This window comes from Staurois parvus, unplaced genomic scaffold, assembly GCF_062004578.1.
Source record: "Staurois parvus isolate SC_StPar_1 unplaced genomic scaffold, SC_StPar_1.0 ptg000066l, whole genome shotgun sequence".
Taxonomy (NCBI): Eukaryota; Metazoa; Chordata; class Amphibia; order Anura; family Ranidae; genus Staurois; species Staurois parvus.
In genome coordinates this window covers 106699-127817 of record NW_028317862.1, presented here as the reverse complement: position 1 = coordinate 127817, position 21119 = coordinate 106699, and the positions used below count along the sequence as shown (strand labels likewise).

At 45.5% G+C, this 21119-nt stretch overlaps 1 pseudogene; it reads right to left on the bottom strand.

Moving 5' to 3' along the window:
- Window positions 1-562: 562 nt before the first annotated feature.
- On the bottom strand, window positions 563-20606 carry LOC149469579 (eEF1A lysine and N-terminal methyltransferase-like; annotated as a pseudogene).
- Between the last annotated feature and the right edge of the window lie 513 nt (window positions 20607-21119).

Genomic DNA, 21119 nt, shown 5'->3' with positions numbered 1-21119 from the left:
GAAGTGGGAGGAGCCTACGGCAAGGACTTGGGAGGAGACTGGGGGTCAGAAGTGGGAGGAGTCTGAGGGAGGGCAGGAAGTGGGAGGAGACACGAGTGTTGCTTAGCAACCCCAATACTGCTGCTCAGTCTGCAGCTGGCTCTCCTGGGATCAACATCGATTCGGCGATGCTGAGTGGCAGACCAACGGACCAATGGATTGCGAAGCCTGTGCAAGCAGGTGGAGCCAGCAACATGTGGGCGGTGATCATTTCATCTCTGAGCGAATAAAGGAGGAGATTGCGGAGCAGGGGGTGAGTACAGTGTATCTTTTATATTAGTATATATGAATGATCGGTGAGGTAATTGGGGTGAAGTAGTTATTGGGACCGCCCCCCATGCAGCTGATGAACACTGACATTCAGTGAGGGTGGATCTAGAGAGGAATCCGTAGGCCGGTGTAGCGGCAAGATGAGTATCCCATGTAACTCGGTATCCCCCGAAGGCTTGGTGTGCCTTAAACCGGCGCATGCGCAGTTGCTTCAGGGGATACAGATTTTCATGGGATATTTATCTTGCCGCCGTTACACCAGTATGATTGTTCCCGGTTTGTTGGAGGCGGAGCTGTGGTCTGCAATCATCGGGTGATGGGACAGAATGTCATGTGTATGTACAGGTCTTTCATAGGATCGATCTCCTGTGTGCACAGCCAGCCCCCTGATCTGTAGAAGCAGCAATAGATAAACATGGGAAGAAGCAGATGATTGCAGGATGACCTTGCAGCCTCTTTATTCCTGTAGTAGTGCAGGTCTGGGACATGGCTCCATCACACTCAGGCTCACATACCACTTACCCACCTAAGGATCCCCCTTCCTGACCAGGACATTTTTGGTGCTGTGTTACTTTAACTGACAATTGCGCGGTCATGCAACACTGCACCCAATTGAAATTGATGTCCTTTTCCCCTCCACAAATAGGGTTTTCCTTCAGTGGTATTTGATCGCTTGTACGGGTTTTTAAATTTTTTACACAATAAAGACCGACAATTTTGTGAAATAAAAAAAAATATTTTTGACTTTTTGCTATAAAACACAATTTAAAAATTTTTTTAAAAAATCAAATTTCGTCATATATTTAAGCCAAAATGTATTCTGCTACAAATACATGTACATTAACTGGTTTATAGCATCTACAAATGGCGGTGTATATATACTGGAATTTTCATTTGTACTAGTAATGACGGCGATCAGCAACTTATAGTGGGACTGCGGTGGGCATTCTGACACTGGGGGGAACTAACTGCCACTGACATCCCCAGTGATCACTGCTAATAAAAAGCACTGACACTACCGTGTTTCCCTGAAAATAAGACACTGTCTTATATTTTTTTTGGCTCCAAAAAACACACTAGGTCTTATTTTTGGGGTAGGTCTTATTTTTTAAATGTCCAGGTGTGGACAGGGGGTGCAGAGGTGAGCTGCAGGCAGTTGTGGATGAGGGTTACTATGGAGAGGGCCGGCTGATGACAGTTGTGAGCTGCAGTCAGGTGCTGCAGATTTGACTTGACAGGTGACTTTCAGACAGGGTGCAGATATGAGTCACAGACAGAGTGCAGGGGTGAGTTGCAGACGTGGGATGCAGAGCTGAGCTGTGGTTGGGGGGTGCAAAGGTGGGTTGCAACTCAGCTCACCTCTGCACCCCCCCAGCCGCAGCTCACCTATGCACCCTGTCTGCAACTCACCTGACTCAATTTACCTCTGCAACACCTGACTGTAGCTCACCTTTGCACATCCCCCTCCACTGCCCTCATATGGTTAGCTAGCTTTGCAAAACACAGCTGTCAGCAGCCGGCCTCTCTTTATAGTAACTCCCATTTTGGGTCTTCCCACACAGTGCACCAAGCACACTTACTCACCACTCCGCCACTTCCCCACTGGCCGGTGATTACCCCTAAGGCATTGGCTTCCATGCATTAGGCTGCAGGAGGAGAAGCCCCACTCCTAAACACACTGCATAGTGCACCCGCATATATCTGTTCCTTCCCTGTCCCACACTGAGTACAGAAGTAGGGAGGTTCTGTGGGAGCGGATGGTGCTGTAAGTTGAGCCACGCTTGTGTTTATAAGAGACGGTAGATATGGGTGTGCGCAGGGCCAGTGCCAGAGCCAGAGGTGGCGGAAAGGCGTTCTGCCACATTCCAGCTGAAAAAAAAAGCCCTGATCACAACTAGGTCTTATTTTCAGGGTAGGTCTGATACTTTAGCAATTCTCAAAAATAGTACTAGGTCTTATTTTCGGGGTAGGTCTTATTTTAGGGGAAACAGGGTATGAATGACACTAGGCAGGAAGGGATTAAATTTTGGGCAATCAAAGTAAAAATCCCTGTTGTGGAAAGTTTGCTAGAAAGGGTGTAAAGCAGTGGGCAGAGGATTGATTCACAATTTCTAGTCTTTACTGAAGGGGGTCTGCTCTCGGATGTCATCACTGAGGAGTGTCAATACTTCCGGGGGTGTACTGGGGTGTCTGTGCTGAGGGGTGTTTGTACTGGTGGTTACTGGGGGGTCTTTTCCATTGGAGGTGTCTGTAGTTGGGGGGTGACCTGTACAAGGCGATTCTGTACTGAGAGTGTCTGTCCTTGGAATGTCTGCATAGGGGCATGTCCATAGTTAACTGCATTGAAGCACACTACCATACTTTTGCAGAGCACGGTGTTTCAAAAATAGCATGCATTTTTGATCTTTGATGTGAAAGTCATACATGAGTTTCTATACTGTTTCAGCACCCCCTAGAGGTTGCATCCTTCGCGGCTGATCTTTCACCTAGGCAGATCTCCGCTTGAGGCCGATCCTTCTAGGGGACTGGAAGAGTATGAACTCTGCACTGCTGTCCCGTCTGTGTGCGCCGTCTCGACTGTAAAACGGGGAAGAAGGTATACCCCTCTACGGAGGACAGACAGCAGAATCTTTTTGACCAGAGCATCAGCAACACAGCAAATGTGTGTGCAATAATGGTTTGTGTACTAAGCGTTTTGTTTTGTGGGTGGGTCATTAGTTCAGGGGTTCTGTACTGGGTGTGTCTATGGAAGGGTCTGTACTTAGGAGGGGTCTGTACTGATGTGGACTGTACAGGGTGAATCTGCACTGGGAAGGTTTAAACTGAAGGGGGCTCCACTTTGCTTTTCTGCAATGGGGAATCTGTACTGGGGAATCTGTACTGGGGATCTGTACTGAGGGGGACTGCACTGCGGGAGTCCTTACTGGGGAGGGTCCGCACAAGATGTCTTTACTGAGGGTTGTCTTTTTTCAGGAGGTGTACTGGGGTGTCTGTACTAGTGGTTACTTGGGATCTGTACTAATGGAGGGGGGGTGTGATTGGGATGAATCTTTACAAGGTGGGTCTGTATTGCATTGTCCAGGTCTGTAACCAGACCTGCACCTGTAGCTTTTCTTCATCTTTTGCCTATCTGCCCTATAATGGCACTATATCCACTAGAGCATTTGCATTTTTCAGAGTAGAGTAGAGCCTGGCCAGAGAAGTTTAATTTTGACGCAGTTGGCCACCTTAAACATGTACTGAAATACATGTGAACTAAAAATCCCTGTTGTGAAAATTTTGCTAAAAAAGGGTGTAAAGCAGTGGGCAGAGGATTGATTCAGAATTTGTAGTCTTTACTGAAGGGGGTCTGCTCTCGGATGTCTTCACTGAGGAGTGTCAATACTTCTGGGGGTGTACTGGGGTGTCTGTGCTGAGGGGTGTTTGTACTGGTGGTTACTGGGGGGTCTTTTCCATTGGAGGCGTCTGTAGTTGGGGGGTGACCTGTACAAGGCGATTCTGTACTGAGAGTGTCTATCCTTGGAATGTCTGCATAGGGTCATGTCCATAGTTAACTGCATTGAAGCACACTACCATACTTTGCAGAGCACGGTGTTTCAAAAATAGCATGCATTTTTGATCTTTGATGTGAAAGTCATACATGAGTTTCTATACTGTTTCAGCACCCCCTAGAGGTTGCATCCTTCGCGGCTGATCTTTCACCTAGGCAGATCTCCGCTTGAGGCCGATCCTTCTAGGGGACTGGAAGAGTATGAACTCTGCACTGCTGTCCCGTCTGTGTGCGCTGTCTCGACTGTAAAACGGGGAAGAAGGTATACCCCTCTACGGAGGACAGACAGCAGAACCTTTTTGACCAGAGCATCAGCAACACAGCAAATGTGTGTGCAATAATGGTTTGTGTACTAAGCGTTTTGTTTTGTGGGTGGGTCATTAGTTCAGGGGTTCTGTACTGGGTGTGTCTATGGAAGGGTCTGTACTCAGGAGGGGTCTGTACTTATGTGGACTGTACAGGGTGAATCTGCATTGGGAAGGTTTAAACTGAGGGGGACTCCACTTGGTTTTTCTGCAATGGGGAATCTGTACTGAGGGGGACTGCACTGCGGGAGTCCTTACTGGGAAGGGTCTGCACCAAGATGTCTTAACTGCGGGTTGTCTATATTTCGGGAGGTGTACTGGGATGTCTGTACTGGTGGTTACTGGGGATCTGTACTAATGGAGGGGGGGGGGGGTGTTTGGGATGAATTTTTACAAGGTGGGTCTGTATTGCATTGTCCAGGTCTGTAACCAGACCTGCACCTGTAGCTTTTCTTCATCTTTTGCCTATCTGCCCTAAAATGGCACTATATCCACTACAGCATTTGCATTTTTCAGAGTAGAGTAGATCCTGGCCAGAGAAGGATTATTTTGACGCAGTTGGCCACCTTAAACATGTATTGAAATACATGTGAACTAAAAATCCCTGTTGTGGAAATTTTGCTAAAAAAGGGTGTAAAGCAGTGGGCAGAGGATTGATTCAGAATTTGTAGTCTTTACTGAAGGGGGTCTGCTCTCGGATGTCTTCACTGAGGAGTGTCATTACTTCTGGGGGTGTACTGGGGTGTCTGTGCTGAGGGGTGTTTGTACTGGTGGTTACTGGGGGGTCTTTTCCATTGGAGGTGTCTGTAGTTGGGGGGTGACCTGTACAAGGCGATTCTGTACTGAGAGTGTCTATCCTTGGAATGTCTGCATAGGGGCATGTCCATAGTTAACTGCATTGAAGCACACTACCATACTTTGCAGAGCACGGTGTTTCAAAAATAGCATGCATTTTTGATCTTTGATGTGAAAGTCATACATGAGTTTCTATACTGTTTCAGCACCCCCTAGAGGTTGCATCCTTCGCGGCTGATCTTTCACCTAGGCAGATCTCCGCTTGAGGCCGATCCTTCTAGGAGACTGGAAGAGTATGAACTCTGCACTGCTGTCCCGTCTGTGTGCGCCGTCTCGACTGTAAAACGGGGAAGAAGGTATACCCCTCTACGGAGGACAGACAGCAGAACCTTTTTGACCAGAGCATCAGCAACACAGCAAATGTGTTTGCAATAATGGTTTGTGTACTGAGGGTTGTGTTTTCTGGGTGGGTCATTAGTGCAGGGGTTCTGTACTGGGTGTGTCTATGGAAGGGTCTGTACTCAGGAGGGGTCTGTACTGATGTGGACTGTACAGGGTGAATCTGCATTGGGAAGGTTTAAATTGAGGGGGACTCCTCTTGGTTTTTCTGCAATGGGGAATCTGTACTGGGGATCTGTACTGAGGGGGACTGCACTGCGGGAGTCCTTACTGGGGAGGGTCCGCACAAGATGTCTTTACTGAGGGTTGTCTTTTTTCAGGAGGTGTACTGGGGTGTCTGTACTAGTGGTTACTGGGAATCTGTACTAATGGAGGGGGGGTGTGATTGGGATGAATCTTTACAAGGTGCGTCTGTATTGCATTGTCCAGGTCTGTAACCAGACCTGCACCTGTAGCTTTTCTTCATCTTTTGCCTATCTGCCCTAAAATGGCACTATATCCACTAGAGCATTTGCATTTTTCATAGTAGAGTAGATCCTGGCCAGAGAAGGATTATTTTGACGCAGTTGGCCACCTTAAACATGTATTGAAATACATGTGAACTAAAAATCCCTGTTGTGGAAATTTTGCTAAAAAAGAGTGTAAAGCAGTGGGCAGAGGATTGATTCAGAATTTGTAGTCTTTACTGAAGGGGGCCTGCTCTCGGATGTCTTCACTGAGGAGTGTCAAAACTTCTGGGGGTGTACTGGGGGGTCTTTTCCATTGGAGGCGTCTGTAGTTGGGGGGTGACCTGTACAAGGCGATTCTGTACTGAGAGTGTCTATCCTTGGAATGTCTGCATAGGGTCATGTCCATAGTTAACTGCATTGAAGCACACTATCATACTTTGCAGAGCACGGTTTTTCAAAAATAGCATGCATTTTTGATCTTTGATGTGAAAGTCATACATGAGTTTCTATACTGTTTCAGCACCCCCTAGAGGTTGCATCCTTCGCGGCTGATCTTTCACCTAGGCAGATCTCCGCTTGAGGCCGATCCTTCTAGGGGACTGGAAGAGTATGAACTCTGCACTGCTGTCCCGTCTGTGTGCGCCGTCTCGACTGTAAAACGGGGAAGAAGGTATACCCCTCTACGGAGGACAGACAGCAGAATCTTTTTGACCAGAGCATCAGCAACACAGCAAATGTGTGTGCAATAATGCTTTGTGTACTGAGGGTTGTGTTTTGTGGGTGGGTCATTAGTTCAGGGGTTCTGTACTGGGTGTGTCTATGGAAGGGTCTTTACTCAGGAGGGGTCTGTACTGATGTGGACTGTACAGGGTGAATCTGCATTGGGAAGGTTTAAACTGAGGGGGACTCCACTTGGTTTTTCTGCAATGGGGAATCTGTACTGGGGATCTGTACTGAGAGGGACTGCACTGCGGGAGTCCTTACTGGGGAGGGTCCGCACAAGATGTCTTTACTGAGGGTTGTCTTTTTTCAGGAGGTGTACTGGGGTGTCTGTACTAGTGGTTACTGGGGATCTGTACTAATGGAGGGGGGGTGTGATTGGGATGAATCTTTACAAGGTGGGTCTGTATTGCATTGTCCAGGTCTGTAACCAGACCTGCACCTGTAGCTTTTCTTCATCTTTTGCCTATCTGCCCTATAATGGCACTATATCCACTAGAGCATTTGCATTTTTCAGAGTAGAGTAGAGCCTGGCCAGAGAAGTTTAATTTTGACGCAGTTGGCCACCTTAAACATGTATTGAAATACATGTGAACTAAAAATCCCTGTTGTGAAAATTTGGCTAAAAAAGGGTGTAAAGCAGTGGGCAGAGGATTGATTCAGAATTTGTAGTCTTTACTGAAGGGGGTCTGCTCTCGGATGTCTTCACTGAGGAGTGTCAATACTTCTGGGGGTGTACTGGGGTGTCTGTGCTGAGGGGTGTTTGTACTGGTGGTTACTGGGGGGTCTTTTCCATTGAAGGTGTCTGTAGTTGGGGGGTGACCTGTACAAGGCGATTCTGTACTGAGAGTGTCTATCCTTGGAATGTCTGCATAGGGTCATGTCCATAGTTAACTGCATTGAAGCACACTACCATACTTTGCAGAGCACGGTGTTTCAAAAATAGCATGCATTTTTGATCTTTGATGTGAAAGTCATACATGAGTTTCTATACTGTTTCAGCACCCCCTAGAGGTTGCATCCTTCGCGGCTGATCTTTCACCTAGGCAGATCTCCGCTTGAGGCCGATCCTTCTAGGGGACTGGAAGAGTATGAACTCTGCACTGCTGTCCCGTCTGTGTGCGCCGTCTCGACTGTAAAACGGGGAAGAAGGTATACCCCTCTACGGAGGACAGACAGCAGAATCTTTTTGACCAGAGCATCAGCAACACAGCAAATGTGTGTGCAATAATGGTTTGTGTACTGAGGGTTGTGTTTTGTGGGTGGGTCATTAGTTCAGGGGTTCTGTACTGGGTGTGTCTATGGAAGGGTCTGTACTCAGGAGGGGTCTGTACTGATGTGGACTGTACAGGGTGAATCTGCATTGGGAAGGTTTAAACTGAGGGGGACTCCACTTGGTTTTTCTGCAATGGGGAATCTGTACTGGGGATCTGTACTGAGGGGGACTGCACTGCGAGAGTCCTTACTGGGGAGGGTCCGCACAAGATGTCTTTACTGAGGGTTGTCTTTTTTCAGGAGGTGTACTGGGGTGTCTGTACTGGTGGTTACTGGGGATCTGTACTAATGGAGGGGGGGGTGTGATTGGGATGAATCTTTACAAGGTGGGTCTGTATTGCATTGTCCAGGTCTGTAACCAGACCTGCACCTGTAGCTTTTCTTCATCTTTTGCCTATCTGCCCTATAATGGCACTATATCCACTAGAGCATTTGCATTTTTCAGAGTAGAGTAGAGCCTGGCCAGAGAGGTTTAGTTTTGACGCAGTTGGCCACCTTAAACATGTATTGAAATACATGTGAACTAAAAATCCCTGTTGTGGAAATTTTGCTAAAAAAGGGTGTAAAGCAGTGGGCAGAGGATTGATTCAGAATTTGTAGTCTTTACTGAAGGGGGTCTGCTCTCGGATGTCTTCACTGAGGAGTGTCAAAACTTCTGGGAGTGTACTGGGGTGTCTGTGCTGAGGGGTGTTTGTACTGGTGGTTACTGGGGGGTCTTTTCCATTGGAGGCGTCTGTAGTTGGGGGGTGACCTGTACAAGGCGATTCTGTGCTGAGAGTGTCTATCCTTGGAATGTCTGCATAGGGTCATGTCCATAGTTAACTGCATTGAAGCACACTACCATACTTTGCAGAGCACGGTTTTTCAAAAATAGCATGCATTTTTGATCTTTGATGTGAAAGTCATACATGAGTTTCTATACTGTTTCAGCACCCCCTAGAGGTTGCATCCTTCGCGGCTGATCTTTCACCTAGGCAGATCTCCGCTTGAGGCCGATCCTTCTAGGGGACTGGAAGAGTATGAACTCTGCACTGCTGTCCCGTCTGTGTGCGCCGTCTCGACTGTAAAACAGGGAAGAAGGTATACCCCTCTACGGAGGACAGACAGCAGAATCTTTTTGACCAGAGCATCAGCAACACAGCAAATGTGTGTGCAATAATGGTTTGTGTACTGAGGGTTGTGTTTTCTGGGTGGGTCATTAGTGCAGGGGTTCTGTACTGAGTGTGTCTATGGAAGGGTCTGTACTCAGGAGGGGTCTGTAGTGATGTGGACTGTACAGGGTGAATCTGCACTGGGAAGGTTTAAACTGAAGGGGGCTCCACTTTGCTTTTCTGCAATGGGGAATCTGTTATGGGGATCTGTACTGAGGGTGACTGCACTGAGGGAGTCCTTACTGGGAAGGGTCCGCACCAAGATGTCTTTACTGCGGGTTGTCTATATTTCGGGAGGTGTACTGGGGTGTCTGTACTGGTGGTTACTGGGGATCTGTACTAATGGAGGGGGGGTGTGATTGGGATGAATCTTTACAAGGTGGGTCTGTATTGCATTGTCCAGGTCTGTAACCAGACCTGCACCTGTAGCTTTTCTTCATCTTTTGCCTATCTGCCCTAAAATGGCACTATATCCACTAGAGTATTTGCATTTTTCAGAGTAGAGTAGATCCTGGCCAGAGAAGTTTAATTTTGACGCAGTTGGCCACCTTAAACATGTATTGAAATACATGTGAACTAAAAATCCCTGTTGTGGAAATTTTGCTAAAAAAGAGTGTAAAGCAGTGGGCAGAGGATTGATTCAGAATTTGTAGTCTTTACTGAAGGGGTCTGCTCTCGGATGTCTTCACTGAGGAGTGTCAAAACATCTGGGGGTGTACTGCAGTGTCTGTGCTGAGGGGTGTTTGTACTGGTGGTTACTGGGGGGTCTTTTCCATTGGAGGCGTCTGTAGTTGGGGGGTGACCTGTACAAGGCGATTCTGTACTGAGAGTGTCTATCCTTGGAATGTCTGCATAGGGTCATGTCCATAGTTAACTGCATTGAAGCACACTACCATACTTTGCAGAGCACGGTGTTTCAAAAATAGCATGCATTTTTGATCTTTGATGTGAAAGTCATACATGAGTTTCTATACTGTTTCAGCACCCCCTAGAGGTTGCATCCTTCGCGGCTGATCTTTCACCTAGGCAGATCTCCGCTTGAGGCCGATCCTTCTAGGGGACTGGGAGAGTATGAACTCTGCACTGCTGTCCCGTCTGTGTGCGCCGTCTCGACTGTAAAACGGGGAAGAAGGTATACCCCTCTACGGAGGACAGACAGCAGAACCTTTTTGACCTGAGCATCCGCAACACAGCAAATGTGTGTGCAATAATGGTTTGTGTACTGAGGGTTGTGTTTTCTGGGTGGGTCATTAGTGCAGGGGTTCTGTACTGGGTGTGTCTATGGAAGGGTCTGTACTCAGGAGGGGTCTGTACTTCTGTGGACTGTACAGGGTGAATCTGCATTGGGAAGGTTTAAACTGAGGGGGACTCCACTTGGGTTTTCTGCAATGAGGAATCTGTACTGGGGATCTGTACTGAGGGGGACTGCACTGAGGAAGTCCTTACTGGGGAGGGTCCGCACCAAGATGTCTTTACTGAGGGTTGTCTATACTTCAGGAGGTGTACTGGGGTGTCTGTACTGGTGGTTACCGGGGATCTGTACTAATGGAGGGAGTGTGTGATTGGGAAGAATCTGTACAAGGTGAGTCTGTATTGTATTGTTCAGGTCAGTAACCAGATCTGCACCTGTAGCTCTTCTACATCTTTTGCCTATCTGCCCTATAATGGCACTATATCCACTAGAGCATTTGCATTTTTCAGAGTAGAGTAAAGACTGGACAGAGAAGAATTACTTTGACTCAGTTGGCCACCTTAAACATAATATTATCGCCACAGTAATTCAGTATTTCTTTGAGAAAGCAAGGACAGGTATTTCTAAATAACCTAGAGACCAGCATTTATGTTTTAGAGATAATTAGCCTTAAGATTCCAAACTCAGTGGGCTACAGTGGTGGCAGCACACAATTTTACCTGCAGGTTATCTGCCAATCCTGACAGAGCTAGTTCTAGAACTTTAGCAGACAGCTCTGACTGAATACAATCCATGCTTTCAAAGTGCTGATCCCTATGCAAGGCCACGATTATCAGACGACTGAACCCAACGCTTTTAGCCAATTGTCTCCATCCAGGTTCAGAACCAAACAGCCACTCTGTTTCTCTTCCCTGGGGAACTGGAAAACAGGAATCCAAAAGTAACTGCAGTAACAAAAAAATATAAAATAGATATTCAACTTCCCAATGTAACTTATTTTCATCCTTGTATGATTTTATTAGTGTTTTGGGGGTGGGTGACCTTGCCACTATATTTTTCCTATACACCTGGTTTTTGCAATAGTGGGTCTTATTAGCAGTAACTTCTTAAACTGCAAGTTTCAAGAATGTGACTGACAAAGATCACCCTGGATGTAATAAGAGCTACAGTAAAGAAAATATGTTCACCTCACATAGAAGTTAAATCCAAGTTTGACCTGTGTGTTTTCTAGCCCACAAATACTTCCTAAAAATTAAAAAAGTTGCCTGGTTACTATGTCATCCAGTTAGGGATTACAGCTGCTTTAGTTTGCTAAAGTACTATGATTGTGTGGGTATGTCACTGCCCAGTACAAGCATTTGTGCACCATGTGCTTCAGTAAGTTTTTACAAAGCTTACTGAAAGCAAATGTGCCAGAGTGAAAATGCAGGAAAACCATTCAGGGGGGGACAGGGCGTTGTCTCCCTTTAACAGGAACTGCCTAAGTGACAACTTTAATAACAAGATTATAAGATATTAGTTCAATCAAAGTTATAGAATTAAAAAAAAAAAGAAAATTACAAAAAAAGAACTGCCGAATTCTATGCAGGAAGCTATAATTATTTTACTCCCGAAACCTTGGAAAGAAGCTTTTGTCATACTCGTACTGCCCCATTTCTTTATTGAATAGAAACATTAAACTCTTAGCTCGAGTCTTGGTGACCAGGCTAAGGTCATTGGTACACGGATTCATGAGGATCAGCCTGGGGGAAGGAGGTCCATTCTCGCGTTTGACAGTGTAGAATGGCCCTATCTTTGGGAAGTACTCTCTAGGTCTGGCTTGGGCATCAATTGTATTAACTAGACAGACTTCACATAAATAACAAACTTTCCAAGGGGCACTTGGCAGGGGTGGGTGACCCCTCTCCCCCCTGCTCTTGCCTTGGCAATAGAGCCTCTGGCCATTATGATCTGCAACTCTGTCCACAGAGGAAACACAGAGGAAAAGATATCCCTCTATGCCTATACCACCCTATTACATTTAGGTGACACAGCCAACTCGTTGAAGGCACTCATGGATCTTATCACTTGATTTGGGAAATACTCCGGTTTCATCATTAATTGGAATAAATCTGCCCTTATGCCCCTGGAGACACTAAATTTGCCCCTACCAGCTTGTACCTCACAGATACCGGTCACTACGTCCTTTAAATATGTCTCCCCTGATCCTAATCAGTACCTACAACTAAATCTGGCTCCGCTACTAGATAAGCACAAAACGAAATGTAAGGCCTGGCGTAAGCTTCCCCTATCAGTGGTAGGGCAGGTAAACCTGATCAAAATGATTTGGTCACCGCAGCGCCTATATGTTTTTCACAACTCCCCTATATGGATAGCAAAGTTGTGGTTCTCCTGAATAGACTCCCAATTTTTAGATCTAATATGGAAGAAACAACAGGCCAGAATCAGTCTGTCGGCCTTACAATATGGCTACCCGTCCCACATCCTAGAATGTATTACCTAGTGGCACAGCTTCAGCAACTAACTGGATAAGGGCTCTTAAATCACTCAGTGGCTAGGCTGATTGTATTAACCAACCCAGTTCTTCCGGCACTCTCCCACTTGGAGTTGGCTCTCCAGTATGGGATGCTTTAAGACTACTCTAAGCATCAGTGGGTTTCTAGACATTTCCCCCATTTGGGGTAATCCTGGGTATCCAGAATTAGTGAAACTGAAGGGCTTTCATTAGTGGAGGTAGAGAGGGATATATTTTCTTGACCAGTTGTTCCGGGAATCATTATTAACCATTTCAATACCGTGCAATTTTACACCTTCCTGCCCAGGCCAGTTTTCAGGTTTCAGCGCTCTCACACTTTGAATGACAATTGCGCGGTCATACAACATTGTACCCAAACTAAAATTTTATCATTTTCTTCACACAACTAGAGCTTTCTTTTGGTGGTATTTAATCACCGCTGGGGTTTTTATTTTTTGCTAAATTAACAAAAAAAGACCAAAAATTTTGAAAAAAAAACACATTTTTGTTTGTTTCTGTTATAAAAGTTTACAAATAAATAATTGTTCTTCATAAATTTAGGCCGAGATGTATTCTGCTACATGTCTTTGGTGAAAATAACCCAAATTAGGATGTATTTTTTAGTTTGTAGGAAAGTTATAGAGTTTACAAACTATGGTATAGATCTGAATATTGATCAATCCTGAAGTACTGACAGCCAATCTAATATCTTGAGGTCCAAGAATGTCAGAACAGTACAGATATCCCCCAAATGACCCCTTTTTGCAGAGTAGACAGTCCGACGTACTTCATAAGAGGCATGGCGAGTTTTTTGAAGTTGTATTTTTTTGTCATAATTTTTCGGAAAATGAAAAAATTAAAAAAATTATTTTCACTATTTTTTTTTTTACATACTGTCACCAGTGCAGTACAGCGTCATCATATAACTGGCATGGCGGTGAACAGCGACACTGACTGGTGACAGTATGAAAAAAAATATATATATTTTTTTTTAATTTTTTTTTATTATATTTACTTTTTTATTACATTTTTTTTTATTTTTTTTAAGATTTTTTTTCATATTTTACTATGACCAAAATAGTACAATGTTACCATAGTAACACTGTACTACTTTGGGGAAGTGATCAGTATTTTTTTTTTTTTTTACACAATTTGCTTATAGCAAAGAATTACTTTGCTATAAGCAAGCATTTACCTGAATGAAATCGATTCATTCAGCTTTTTTTTTTTTTTGTGCTTAGCTGTGATTTGGTCACAGCTAATCACATGACATGTGCATGTGATTAGCTGTGACCATTCACAGCTGGGCACTAGTATACAATGGATGGCATCATGAATGAAGCCATCCATTGTATACAACTGTCATGTGACCTGCTGTGATTGGTCACAGCAGGTCACATGGTACCAGCAACGGGAGCCGGTACTCGGATCTGTCATCGGCCGTGTCCGAGGTGCACGGGCGGTGACAGATTGCACTGCTGCGTCGCTCTGCAACCGCGCAAACCGCGCATGTGCGGGAGCACGCCAAATGGCGTGCACCCGGAAAGCTGCAGCGCTTTTCAAGCCGCCAAACGGCCATTTGCCGGGCGGCTAACGGTTAAAGATGGCCCTGAGTGCTGTATACTGTATGCAGTTAATGCTGCATACAGTTAATACAGCACTGCCAGCAGGCGCATGCATCGGTAATGGAAATAGTGCGTTTGGGCCAGCTTGGCCCAACAAACTATTTTAAGTGAAATTAAACCTTTAATGCATAATGGTGACCAGGAAATCCTTGGTCTACATTTTTATTTTGTTGCAGCAGAGACAGTGGGGTAGATTTACTAAAACTAGAGCCCTCAGAATCTGGTACAGCTGTGCATGGCAGCCAAGCATCTTATAACAGCTTGTTCAATGAAACTTTGGCAATAAAACCTGGAAGCTGATTGGTTTCTATGCAGAGTTGCACCAGATTTTGCAGCTTTATTAATTAACCCCCATTGTGTGTATCATCTGCGGTAAAAGGTCTACTGCTTGCATTTTAAATATAGACTTTAGTTCTGCTCTAAGTGGAGTCTGAAGTTGTCACTCATCCCGTTTGCACCCACCACCACCATTGCCACTGATCACAAGCTACCCCCCCAGCAACCAATGGGTGAGCGGTAATGATGTGCAGTAACCTCTAGCAACCAATCAGCAAGCAGAAATTATGTGCTGTATCCTCTAGCAACTAATCAGTAAGGATATGCTGTAACCTCTGGCAACCAATCACAATCACTGCCTGATCTGGTGTAGTAAACTTATTTTGAGTCTAGCTGCTACTTATTGTATGGCCCAGGGCAGGTGGAGAGCAAAATTCAATAAGGAGGGGGGGGGGAGGAGAGAGGTGGTGGGAGAAAGGGGAGTTGGGAAGGGGGGAGAATGGGGGTAGAGGGGTATGAGAGAGAGGTGAGGGGGAGAAAGGGGGTGGGGTGAGAGGTGTGAGAGAGAGAGACCCTAGCCCTGTCTTCAGTTCCTCCCGTGCCTCCCTGTCCCAGTCCGTCTGCCAGTAGGTATGTGTGATGCTCTGTACCTGACAGCAGCAGGCTGCGGCCATTCTGATTCTGGGTGATCTGCTCGTTCCCCTGCTCTGTGGCCTCTGGCTATCTGCACTCCAGCCCATCCTTGTCCTCTGGGCCCCTGGTCAGCTTGTCCCCTAGTTGTCGGAGCTGTGAGCCGAGAGGTTTCCATGCTCTGGGAGGCACCGCCGTTGGGGATGCTGCACCCGCTGCTGCTCAGTGTCAGGGGAAGTCTTCCTGCTCATAGGCTCTCAATCCTAGCTGCCCTCGATGCTCGCCTTCCCCCTGCTCCTGCTGCCACCGGGATCCTTCAAGACAAAGGGCTCAAGGGGCAGCTGCTTTTGGGCCCCACAACGATTGGGCCCGGGGCAGCTGCCAGTTTGCCTTGCGTTAAAGATGGCAATGAGAGCGCTGTGTTCTAGCAGCAGTAATGGACTTCCTGCTCTATTCCTGGAACAATATCCAGCTAGGATGAGCATTGCTCAGCCATTCACATGAAGCTTTGCATTTTTAGAATTAATACAAGGCCTTCTATGACTGGTTGAGCAAAGCTCAGGCTAACTTGTTTTTGTCCTGGAAATGGGACAGAAAGTCTCTAGCTGACTGCCTGGAACACAACACTGTATGCTGCACGCAGCTGAAGTAACATACAGTTTATACAGCAGGTGTATGTTTTAGTAATGGAAATGGTTTGTTTGGACCAGCTTGGCCCCAAAAAATATTTAAAATTAAATTAAACCTAGAGTTCTACTTTAATTAAGCACCACTGCTACCAGGATTTGAGTGTTAGTAAGATGCTGACAGAAGAGAAAAGAAGAAAAATGGAAAAAATAGAAAATTAAAGGGAAAAAAAAAAGAAGATATTATTATTATACAGTATTTATAAAGCACCAATAGTTCACTCAGCGCTGTACATTACAAAGGGGGACAGAACATGTGACAGAACAATACCAATACAATGCAAAACATGAGGGGATCGAGGGCCCTGCTCTTTCGAGCTTACAATCTAGAAGGGAATATATATAGATAGAGACACATACATATATACATACATATAACATCTGAATTTGTATTGTATGTGAATTCCTTTTAAATTTAAAATGGGAAATCCTTTAGAAGAGTAGCTAATTATAGTCCCCTTTAAAGTGGTGTTCGGACTTTGACTTATTCATATTACATTAAGTGCAGAATATTACAGAAAGAATATTAGGACATAAGAAGAAGAAAAAAAAAAAGAAAGCCCAGCTTACTTATAAATATTGCAAAGTAATTGGCATGAGATAGTCCTACAGTAAGACTATCTACCACATACAAGGTGTAACAAATTCTTCCAGAATCTCCATCACACAAGTCTAATGACACTTCCTGAGAACTCTGATTTTGGTTCAGGCGGTTACGGATTAGTGCATATTGCTGTTGTTCTTTCACTGCTGCCATTAGTTCATCAGGGCTTGAACAACGCAGCGGCTTGGCGCCCTCCTTAGCCATAATTTCCAAGACTTGTGGAAACCCTGGCATCAGTCGCATCACAAATAAAAATACTAGTAAAGGAAACTGACTGCCAGACTCATTGCTGCTGCTTCTGATACTTGATGAACTCGAACCATCCATCCACCTTGGTAGAACTGATTTACTAGTTTGTCCAAGACGTGGCCTTGAGCCAAAGATACACAAACATATCGTCCGCCATATTGCAAGACACAACCAATTTCAACCAGCAACTTTGTAGCAGTTTCCAGAGTTCTTTCTTCTGTATCAGGGAGTATGGCATCCAATGTCCCCTTATCCAACACAGCCTGAAAGTGAGAATCAGAAAATGTAGTCTGTGTGGCATCCATCAACTGATATGTCATCAGAGGTCTTCGTTTGGCATTTTGCTCGTTCATTTGGCGAATGACCACTTCACTCAAAACAATATTGGTCAGATTCTGGCATCCAGCATCATATAGCCTTTCACTTTGCCACAGCCCACCACTAGCACCTGCAAGAAACAAGATGTACAAACCAGTTATGTAAAACCTGGACCTGTCACCACCTTCTATCATTGAATGAATGCAGTGTAGAGTAGGTGGTGAAAGGATCTTTCCTTTTTCCCATAATTAATTCTTACAACACTTATTAAAGCTTGGTAAAGCGCTCTAGTGAAAGTATATTTAAAGATAAAACTTTGGATAAAGTAGAGGAGGGTTAAAGCAGAACTGAAGTCCACAAATACTAACCTCCTGACACTGGAATCATCTTCTCTGATTCTTCTGGATGCAGGACTTCAGATGTCACTTAGGGGTACGGAGAATGTGCATGTGCAGCTCAGTGTACATTCTAGAGAAGATAGTGATTAGGGAGATAAGTTTTTTTTATTGGTTTTAGAACGTAAAAATTAGAGCCTGTCATTGACTTGTACAGGTTGTGACTGAAAGCGAACAAATGTGGCTCCCAGGTGCATCCATGTGCATAAGTCCTTAAAAATTAACTACACTGCATCTGAGCAACACAAATCAAAAACACTATTTAATTCATTTTTAATATTCAAAGCAAACTCCCCCATCCATCCATGTCTAATTTTTTATTTTGCTGAGAAATCACTTTGAAAAACAGCCCAAGCATTTTTAGCTGTGGCCATCTTGAGTAAGGGCAGATGATTCCTGTAGCATTTACTTCCTGTAATCCATCTGCTCTTAGCTCAGGCATGCAAACAGGGTGTTTGCTTAGCCAAGAAAGCCCCTCCTCCCCCCTAAAGATTCCTGGGATGTAGGACATCATTTGCCTAGGCACAGAATCTAGGGTGTAACTGAAGAAATGTATAAAAAAAAAAGTTTAAAACAGGTAAATGCAATATACTTTCCTATCTATTGCTAGCAGCATAAGGATTAAACATAGTCAATGTTGACTGAAAGAGTGAAGTTTCTTAAGGGTATATGCACATATGCCTAACAAAATGAAATGTACACCAGATGGTGCTGGCAGAAAGATCCTGCAGAAAAACCTGGTCCGAAGTGCAAATGGTCCGCAATTTTTTTTTGTTCCGCACTAGAATCAGATCGCATGGGTATTCACACCTATGTGATCCGATTCTGCACATCGCACCGCGTTTTGCGGACCGATTTCGGGGTGTTATTAACTTAACATACACACCTGCAGCGGTTCACAAGAACGGGGTGCGATTCTGATGCAGTGCAAAATTCGCTGCGAATTCCGCACTGCATCAGTGTGAACCCAGCCTTAGAATCACTGAAGGCTGAGATCATTCCGCACTTGTACAGCTGCCTAGTGAATGACTCAACCAGGGACAGGGAGCAGGGCCTCTCTCCCCATTAGCCCGGAGGCACCCGCTATGCCAGTCCAGAGTCCGGAATACATGACAGCGGCACCGATACCAGGGGTATATGAAAACAATTAAGCAGTAGTGCAGCCGCCCAAAATGCTTCCACCTAATAGACAGGAGTTCGCTTGTCAGTTTTACACACAATCCCGGTGGCTGCAGCTGATGGACCCAGTGCGTATGGGTCCATCGGCCTCATTCACACTGGGCATTTTAATCCGTGCAGGCCCATGGTTACCGGCACAGGGATGGACAGGCGTTTAGGGCATCTCTCTGTCGGCTGTCCCATAGCTGTTAACTGGGATGCAATAAATGCACGGGCACAGCTGCTGCTCCCAATGTGACATTCCTGTTGGTGGGGGCGCAGAGTCCCAAATGAACCCTAGGTTGTGTTTGGATAGAAGCATCCACATAGATGTCATAATGGCAGCAGCAGCTGTGTCCGTGCAACCGCTGCATCCCAATTAACTGCTATGGGACAGCCGACAACGGGATGCCCGGAACACCTGTCCATCACTGTGCTGGTAAACACAGCCCTGCAAAAGGCACAGATTTCATTCACACTTATGTAACTCCAAAGTCGTGCGATTTCCATTGTGACTTTGATGTAACTTTGGATGGGTGCGACTTTGGCTTTACTGTTGCATTGATAACATTAACCTCTTCCGCACCACCGTATAGCAGAAATACTGCTACAGGGAGGCACAGGTGCGAAAAATCTCATATATATACATGATTTTGCAGTTCTGGGTAGGGGGCGTGCGCGCCCTACCCACTCTGCCATTCACGGGCTCAGCTGTCAATCACTGGGTCCCAGCCCGTGATTCCCTGTGAGCACCTGGCGTTCACAGATCTCTTCCCTGTCAGCTCCTGCACACTGCTTTGTATGGCTTTGCATAGCAGAGCCATACAAAGCAGTGTGCTTACAGTGTAAAGCACACACACACAGTAAAGCAGCACACAGTTAACCCTTTGATCGCCCCACATGTTAACCCTATCCTGCCCAGTGCCATTAGTACAGCATCAGTGCTTTTTTATTAGCACTGATCACTGTATTGGTGTCACTGGGGATGTCAGTGACACAAAGTCAGTTCTCCCCCAGTGTCTGAATGCCCGCCGCATTCCTGCTATAAGTTGCTGATCGCCATTACTAGTTAAAAAAAAAGAAAAAAGCATATCTACTGCCATTTGTAAATGCTATAACTTTCACGCAAGTCAATTCGTTTATGTATTGGGATTTTTTTTTTTAGCAAAGACATGGAGCAGAATACCTTTTGGCCTAAATTGATGTAGAGATTTGATTATTTACTGGACATGTTTAATAGCAAAAAGTCAAAAGTGTAGTTTTTTTTTTTCAAAATTGTCAATCTTTTTTTGTTTATAAACGCAAAAAATAAAAACCGCACAGGCAATCAAATACCATCAAAAGAAAGCTCTGTTTGTGGAGAAAAAGACGCAAATTTAATTTGGGTACAGCATTGCACGACCGCGCAATTGTCAGTTAAAGTAACAGCTCTGTATCGCAAAAAAATGGCCCGGTCAGGAAGGGGGGTAAATCAAATGGTTAAGATGCGACTTTCATGTAACTTTTGAGAGTTTACATTGCAGTCTATATCACTCCAGTCACATGAAAGTCACATGAGTAGCACAGGAACCTTTTTAAAGTCGCTGCAACTTTGGTTGCATGGATTTGAACAGCTTCCATTGAAATACATGGGTTGCAACTTGTCATGTGACTTTTGTCAAGTTTATTTTTTCCCCAAGTCGCACAAGGGTGAATGGAGCCTTGAACACTATGTGAAGGAGGCCAGGCCTTGGAGTGTTACTGCATTCAGATCCATAGGAAACTGAACACAGGGTTCTGTGCTGGAGCCCTAATGCAGAGCTCACAGGAGGGAGTGAGAGAAGGGAAGGCAGCCAGCAGTCCATGTACACACCTTGTGTTTCGGTTGAATGTATTTGTGCAGCACACCACACAGCTCCAAGTATCCGCCATACCACTCGAAGGCCCGCTCCCCCCTGCGCTGGAAGAACTGCTGCCAGTACTCGCTGGAGGAGAACTCCTTACTGCTCTTCGGTAACAGATTCATCTTCCCACCATCACTGCCTCAGTCACCGCATGGAGCACACAGCCAACACTTCCGGGTCACAGCTGTCCAGCTCCTCATTGGCCACATTCTTCCACAAAAGGTTTTTCATTGGAAAAGCTGGCTGAAGACTGGAGCTCCACTTTCGACAGAAAACATGTGACCTCCATTCCACCATTTGTTTTTGTTAATGAACGTTAAAACATTTGGAGTGGAGGTCACATGTTTCCTGTCGACTGGAGCTCCACTCTACAGCCTCTGCTTGTTTGTTGCATTAAAGTTCACTAGCAAAAAAAAGGGGAGTGGAAGTCATGTGTTTCCTATTAAAAATGGAGCTCCATTCTGCAGCCAGACTCTATTGTAGAGGAGACTGGGGGCCGGAAGTGGGAGGAGCCAAAGGAAAGGCCGTGGGAGGAGACTGGGGACCGGAAGTGGGAGGAGTCTGAGGGAGGGCACACGAGTGTTGCTTAGCAACCCCAACACCACTGCTCAGTCTGCAGCTGGCTCTCCTGGGAT